Genomic DNA, 7,489 nt, shown 5'->3' with positions numbered 1-7,489 from the left:
GCGCCGAGGCGTCGCGCTGCCGGACGCTGGGAGACTGGGAACAAGAGGAGAGAGAAGCCCGCCCGGGTCAGCGACGCTGGGGTGGGGTTGTCCGGAGGCAAGGGTTCCGAGTGGGAGGTTTGGGTCCTTAGAGACGCTCCAGCCCGGGCGCGGGAGACTGTGGTCCCAGGGGGAGGCGTGTGTGACGCTTCGGGTCGCCACGGTTGTTGCTGGGAGCCTCAGGAGCCTTGGTGGCCAATTCTTGTCATGGGGCGGCTGCTCTGAGGACAGCGCTCGGGGACGCAGGCTGACGGGCGGCTGCCCTCCCCGCGCCGCCGCGGCTCCCCGGAGGCGTGGTGCTGCTCCTGGAGGCCCGGCCGCAGGAGACCCGCTTGCTCCGGAGACCCCTGGCAGGCATTCTGCTCACTAGTTTTCGGGGCACGTCCCGCTCCTCCTGGCGCCCTTTTCTTTAATCGACTCCCGAAGAGGTTTTGTTCTTTAACTGACCGAACTTCTAGTGGGGGAAAAAAACTTCACAGACGCTGCGCTCCTTCTAGGAGCAGAGCCAAGGAGAGCAGGGGAGGGCGGCGCCGGCCACGCGCCCACGTTGGTCTCACCTGGGGAAGTTCTCAGGGAGTCTGTATTAGATGTGATGAGGTTATTCGGAAAGCCACGAGGGCATCTTCCGGAGTAGCACTGTCTGTGCCTAGGAACCCAGGAAACTGGACTCCCACTCAGCTTCTGGTATCAAGGGTACACTTTGCGGGGCGAGGGAGATAGCTACTAGTAATTAAATCTCATTGTTGGTTTGTTTGTTTTTTTAGTCATGTATGATGCATACTAATTACCCAGTTTGATTTTGTCAGATTTATTCATGTCTTCATGCAAAAACACTTTCTGAGGCCTAATATGTGCCAGGCATTGTGTTAGATCAGCAATTTTCAACCTTCGTGCCAAAGAATTTTTAAAACACGCAATGCCTGAGTAGTATTTGGTCAGGGGCAGTGACCTCTTTTCTCTTAGATTGTCAAATAAAAAAATGACAACAGCCAACAAAACATTAGCCGTTCAGAGTGAGTGAATCAAAGTTATACCTATTTTTGTCAGATTGGCAAAAAACATAACATGGTTTTTGTTTGCCACAGAATTTTAATAAGTAGTTTATGTGTGCCATGAGATGAAAAAGGTTGAAAATAGCTGTGTTAGATAGATGCTGGGCTAACAGAAACAACTGACATATGGTCAGGGAGCTTACAGTTTGAAGAGCAAGTATTCTGGAAAGAAGATGGGAAAAATACATGTCCTACAGGGAAGGGTAGCTACTACCTGCTTTTGTTTTATTTGTTTTTTATCACAGTGACTCACTTCCAGCTCATTAACTGTGGGGCCCTGAAGGCAGGGACACTATTATTCCTCTTTGATGGCTAGTGGTCGGCACTGCCAGGCACATAGTAGGTCTGGTAGGTAAATGGATGAATTATTCATAGTGAAAAATATCTTAAAGAAAGGTATCATGCTATATTAGGGGAACATGTAAAGAAGAAAGAGAGAGATGGAAATGTAACTTTAAAAATTTTTATTTTAGAGAGAGAGGAAGGGAGAGAGAGAGAAAGAGAGAGAGAGAGAGAGATTTGTTCCATTTATTTATGCTTTCATTGGTTGATTCTTGTTTGATCCCTGCTGGGATTGAACCCACAACCTTGGGAACAATGCTCTAACCAACTGAACTACCTGGCCAGGGCCAGAAAGAGAATGAGTTGGAAGGGGAGGAAATAGAGGAAGCTGGAGAGAGCAAGGAAGAAAAGAAGGCAGGGCTCATCAACATTTGAAAGTATATATTCTTTAACAGGCACGTTTTGTTTTCCATTTTCTCACAATGGAAATTAGCAGCTCCCAACTCATATCTCTATGAAATTCATGAATCTCTGTGGATATTTAAATGGTAACTTTTTAGAGTAGGATCTCTGTTAATTTACCATATGGAGGTCATAATGTCATGCTCTTGTGGATATATTGCTAATATATGGTGATTGGATGTTTCTAGGACAGAGGAACAAGTTGGTGAAAAAAATACTTTAGAATTACCAAAATAGTTTCTTCCAACAGCTCATAATATTTTGCTACTGAATGTACACATATTTTTACCCCTGTACTTTAAAGTTTAAGTTAACCATATATAACTTAAACTTTATTAAAATATTTACATATAGATTTTACTAGTGAATATTAAACACATATATGCAAGACTGTCTTTGGTTTAATTAATGGAACCCAGGTTACCATTGCACTCAGGTAGAAGGTGGTGAGTACCAAGGTGACTGGTAAAGCTTTTTCCCCATTAATTTACTTTTATTACTTTTACTAGAAAGCTAAAGCTTCATATGTTTTTCTGACAACAGAGCTACTTATTTTTAAAATCAGTATTTACCACTGGTGATAATAATTCAGTGATTTGAGCCAAAGTTTATAGGCAGTCATCGTGGATTTAGTTTTTCTTCTCAGTGCTATGTGATTTGGAGCCATTCTAGAATTTTTGTAGAACTCATTTTCTATATTTACAAAATGACATTATTTCACTTAAATGATTTAATTAGGCATTTAAAATCAGAACATGTCAATTCTAGAGTTGATTTCATTAAGATAGCAACACTGACAAGCAATTTGTAATTAATAACTAGAATAAAACCCGTATTTCCCTTGATTAGGCATTTTGCAGGTGTTTTGGGACATTATCAGAGTCCTAGGAAGAGTATGTTTGTGGACAATGTATGGTGATTAAAAATCATATTGTATAAATAAATGTAAATAATACTAAATAAGGTACCTAAACTTTGGGATTCTTTAACCAAAACGGAAATGTTTCTTTTGTCATGGATATTTGATTTGAATTATAACCAAACTTGCACCGTTAGACAAATGACTATTTGGGTGAATCTTGAAGATTTGACAAGGATCCATTCTAGAGGACAGAACTTTATTTTGGACATACTAGTATAGTTAGGGTACAGAAATGCTAAGGTTATAGGAGGGCGGGGTCATAGATTACCAATCTAAAATTATCTGGCCTCGTTTTTGCAGATGAGAAAACTGCAGCCTAGAAAGATGAAGGATCTAAATTTTCCAGAATCAAATGTACAAAAGAGTTGCATATATTGCCCATTCATGCTCTTAGGGCACCTAAATATAGAGGGGCAATTTAAGGGATCTGCTATCCTTGGATTTCTCTCATTCTCTTGGGCTTACCCCGACCCTGACCCCATCTCTGAGAGGAGTCCTACCTGCTTACTCACTACTCTCACTTTACCTGCTACCTTTTAGGTCCTTCACAGGATAGAGCACCAGAGGACTCCCAGACTCACACACAGGCATAGGCCAAGGCAGAACTGTGAAATAAGTGAAGTTAGAATTGGGTGGCCTCCGCATCTTCTTTCCTACATTTTGATACCCATGTGCACCATAGAATCATAATGGCAGAGCCAGAAGGGGCTTTAGAGATCATCTGACCTCTCTCTATAGATCATCTTATACTAATAGATGAGGGAGCTCCAGCCCCAGAAAGGTTCTGCGACAGTCACATTACACCCTTTGTGCAGGACTTGTGAACTGAGTTCTGATTCTCTTTCTCTGCTGTGTTCTATCTCTACTGAATGATGCTGGCTGGTATTCCAGCACTCCACTAAGGTAAGATGTGGGCTCTGGAAGGAGACAACTTGTGTTTATATTCCAACCCTGTATCTCCTCAGCTGTGCAACCATGAGCAAGTTGCTTAAGTTCTTCAACACCTTTATTTATTGGTAAATTTTTGGTTTTTTGTCTTGCTTCATTTATAGGTTATAAACTATACTAGAGGCCAAATTCATGAAAGACTAGGCCTTCCTTCCCCTGGCTGCCAGCACCGGCTTCCCTCTGGCACCCGGGACCCGGGCTTCCCTCGCAGCCCTGGCTTCGTCCAGAAGGATGTCCGGTCTAATTAGCATATTATGCTTTTTTGTTATAGATTATTATAGATATAGGTACAGATGTGTTTGCATAATTATTTGTCTATTGTTTCCCCTCTAGATTGCAAGTTTTATAAGGAAAGGAATCAAGTATCTCTTGCTCACTGCATGTCCCAAGACTTAGCACACTGTTTGACACAGAGTTGACACTCAATAAACATTTGTTGAATAAAGAAATGAATGAATGGATGAGTGACTGAGTATAATAATGATTGAGTGAAGGATGCAGCACTAACATAGAATTGGAATTATTAATATGGGAGTCATATCCTTTTAAAGATTCTAAAACTAAAATACTGTTCCCTTTGCCAACATTCTGGATAGATGAGACTGTGATATGCCCCTTCTCCAAACCTACTTCTCTCATGTTCTCTTTTCTCTCAGCAGGTGGCAGCTCTGTTTTTCTGGTTGCTTGGACCTAAAACTTTGGAGTCATCCTTGATTCCTCTTTCCCTCATAGCCAGCATATAATGCATTCATAAACCCTACAGCTATGCCGTCAGGATACATTCGAAATCTGACCACCTCTTATCAACTCCCTTGCTACCAGCCTAGACCAAGCCTCTATCATTTCTCACCTGGATTATTGCAGTGGCCTCCTAACTTCTTTCTATGCTGCCATTTTTGCCCCACCCCAAAGTCTAGGTTCAACACACAGAGCAATGTGAACACATAAGTGAGGTCAAACTGCTCTGCTGACTTTTACATCTTTTCATCTTTCCATTTTACATCTTCCCATCTCTCTAAGAGTAAAAGAAAAAGTCCTTACAATTAACTTAATAAAATTCATTAGGCTCCACACTACCTAGCTCCTTCTAACCCTTCTGACTCCTCCTGCTCCCCCCACCGCCCCAATCACCGTGCTTCTGCCACACTGATGTCTTTCCTATTCCCACAACATACCAGTATGCTCTCTCCTAAGCAATATTGAACTTGGTCTGGAATGCTTTTCACCAAACACCTGCTGGAAGATTCTCTTCATTCCTTTCCAATCTTTTCTTAAATTCCCCTTCTCAGTGAAGTCTCTCTTGACTATCCTATTTGAGATTATACCTCTCTAATTTTTGTCCCCTTTTCTGCACTAATGTCCCATTTAGCTCTTGTGACTGTAAATACCATGTATACTATTCATGCATGTTTTGTGTTTCTCTGTGTGCCTGCCACACAATATATACTGAATTAATATGACATTATTTTTATAGTGGCATCTCTGGTCTCCTAGCCTTTTTGTTTTTCCATTGACTAGGATTGTGGTCAGAGGCAGAATTCCTCCAGGATCCTTAGCTCTTATTTTGGAAATGACATTGAAGGAGTCCCAAAGGTCTCCTGCTAGAAATAATTAGGAAATAAATGCAGTTATCTCTCCAAGATAGGCCCATTTTCCCTGAAATTCCTTCTGATGTGGGGCTTCTGGAAGGTTGCTGCTATAAGTCCCATCCCCAGGCTGATAGTATCACATTCTGTCATGCCATCCATGTATGTCCTCCTCGGACATGGTGGAGTATTCTTCCCTTAAGGGGTCAGAGTGTATTTCTTATATGGCAGTGGGAGGCTAGAAGAGTGGCGTTCCAGGGTCCAAACATGGAGATTCAGGGCCAAACTGGGAAACAGACCTGTTTCTGGAACATTAGTTCTTAGTGAAGCCATCTAATCAAGTCAGGACTAAAAACAGGGATGTGAGAGGGAACCGAGGAAGACGTTCTAGGTCTTCATGGCATTTCACTGCTTTTCTTTCTCTTGTTGCTGTGTTTGCTTCTTGCTTATCTTAACACGACTATTCTCATAGGTTGCCTCTACATATTAGTGGAGGATGAGTTATGAGGACATATCAACTAACCAGTGAGACACCCAGTGAAAAAATAGTTATTAAAACGACCTCATGAAGCCAGGCTATACCTGTTTAAATACACTGTTGGCTGAGCTGATAGGATTTTTTAAAAAATATATTTTATTGATTTTTTTTTTTTTACAGAGAGGAAGGGAGAGGTATAGAGAGTTAGAAACATCGATGAGAGAGAAACATAGATCAGCTGCCTCCTGCACACCTCCTACTGGGAATGTGCCTGCAACCAAGGTACATGCCCTTGACCAGAATCGAACCTGGGACCTTTCAGTCCACAGGCTAACGCTCTATCCACTGAGCCAAACCAGTCAGGGCGAGCTGATAGGATTTTTTAATGGTTCTAGCAGAATATTGTGAGTAGATATTGTCTTATGTGTAAAAATTGGGCATACTCATTATATTTCTATGAAATTGCTATAACTCATAATTCCTACTAGCTCAGAGCAGTCACACTTTACAAGTTGACTCAACAGATAGTATTTTCAATCATGACATTACATAATAATTTTGCCTTAACAGAGAAAAGTGTTATGTTGTACCAGTTTTTTTCTCTAGAAATAGAAAGAGGGCTTTGGGTTTAGAACTTGTAGGTTACCAGTTCTGTTCTTAGCATGCTCTGTGACCTTGTCTAATTTGCATTAGAGAACCTTTTCTGGAGCCAGGAAAAGTTAATACAGAAGCAAAATGGGGCCAACAACCTTGAAGTAAAGCTGTGAGAAATCCTTTTCCTTATAACTGTACGAGATGCAGCCATAGCAACTCTTCAAGAGAGTGTGTTGGGGGCGGCATGGATTCTAGGATAAAAACCCAAACTATCATAACAAGGAAAAGAAAGCATTTAGCTTTCCAAACAACTGGTGTACACACACTTTTTTTGACTTAAGTTACATATACATCTTGTTCTGAACGTTTTATTTTTATAAGTAGGTTGTTTGGAACTTTTATTCTCATAGAAACAATGTTACGTGTGGAATTTAGGTTCCCAGCTGCCTGGGGAAAAGCCTACTTAATTCATTGCTGAGTATTAAAAAATGATACTGCAGTTTGCTCTGTTATATGAGAAAATGAATATTAATTTCTAATTAATAAAATCCTAATTTCCATTATGTTACCATAAAGATCTAGGTTGGCATTTTTCTGCATCAATTGATATGACCATGTGGTTTTTTTCTTTCAATTTGTTTATGTGATGTATCACGTTTATTGATTTGTGTATATTGTACCATCCTTGCATCCCTGGGATAAATCCTACTTGGTCATAGTGTATGATCTTTCTGATGTACTGCTGGATCCGATTTGCTAAGATTTTGTTGAGGATTTTGGCATCTATGTTCATGAGGGATATTGGCCTGTAATTCTCTTTCATTGTGTTGTCTTTACCTGGTTTTGGTATTAGGGTGATGCTGGCTTCATAGAATGAGCTTGGAAGTGTTCCTTCCTCTTGAATTTTTTGTAGTAGTCTGAGGAGGGTAGGTTTTAGTTCTTCCTTGAATGTTTGGTAAAACTCCCCTGTGAAGCCGTCTGGCCCTGGGCTTTTGTTTGCTGGAAGCTTTCTGATGACTGCTTCAATTTCTTCCATAGTATTGGCCTATTGAGATTTTAGATCTCTGATGAGTTTGATGTGTATTTTTCTAGATTGTCATTTCTCCAGTTGTCTAGTTGTGGAGTA

The 7,489-nt window shown here is 41.0% G+C and overlaps 1 long non-coding RNA gene across 1 annotated transcript in view; it reads left to right on the top strand.

Moving 5' to 3' along the window:
* LOC106698064 overlaps positions 1–7,489 on the top strand; it is a 23,139-nt gene that overhangs the window by 538 nt on the left and 15,112 nt on the right. The window lies entirely within an intron of this gene.

This window comes from Myotis lucifugus, unplaced genomic scaffold (genome assembly GCF_000147115.1).
Source record: "Myotis lucifugus unplaced genomic scaffold, Myoluc2.0 scaffold_132, whole genome shotgun sequence".
NCBI classification, from domain to species: domain Eukaryota; kingdom Metazoa; phylum Chordata; class Mammalia; order Chiroptera; family Vespertilionidae; genus Myotis; species Myotis lucifugus.
Note: the sequence above shows the minus strand (reverse complement) of the source record. Positions and strands in the feature narration are given on the sequence as shown.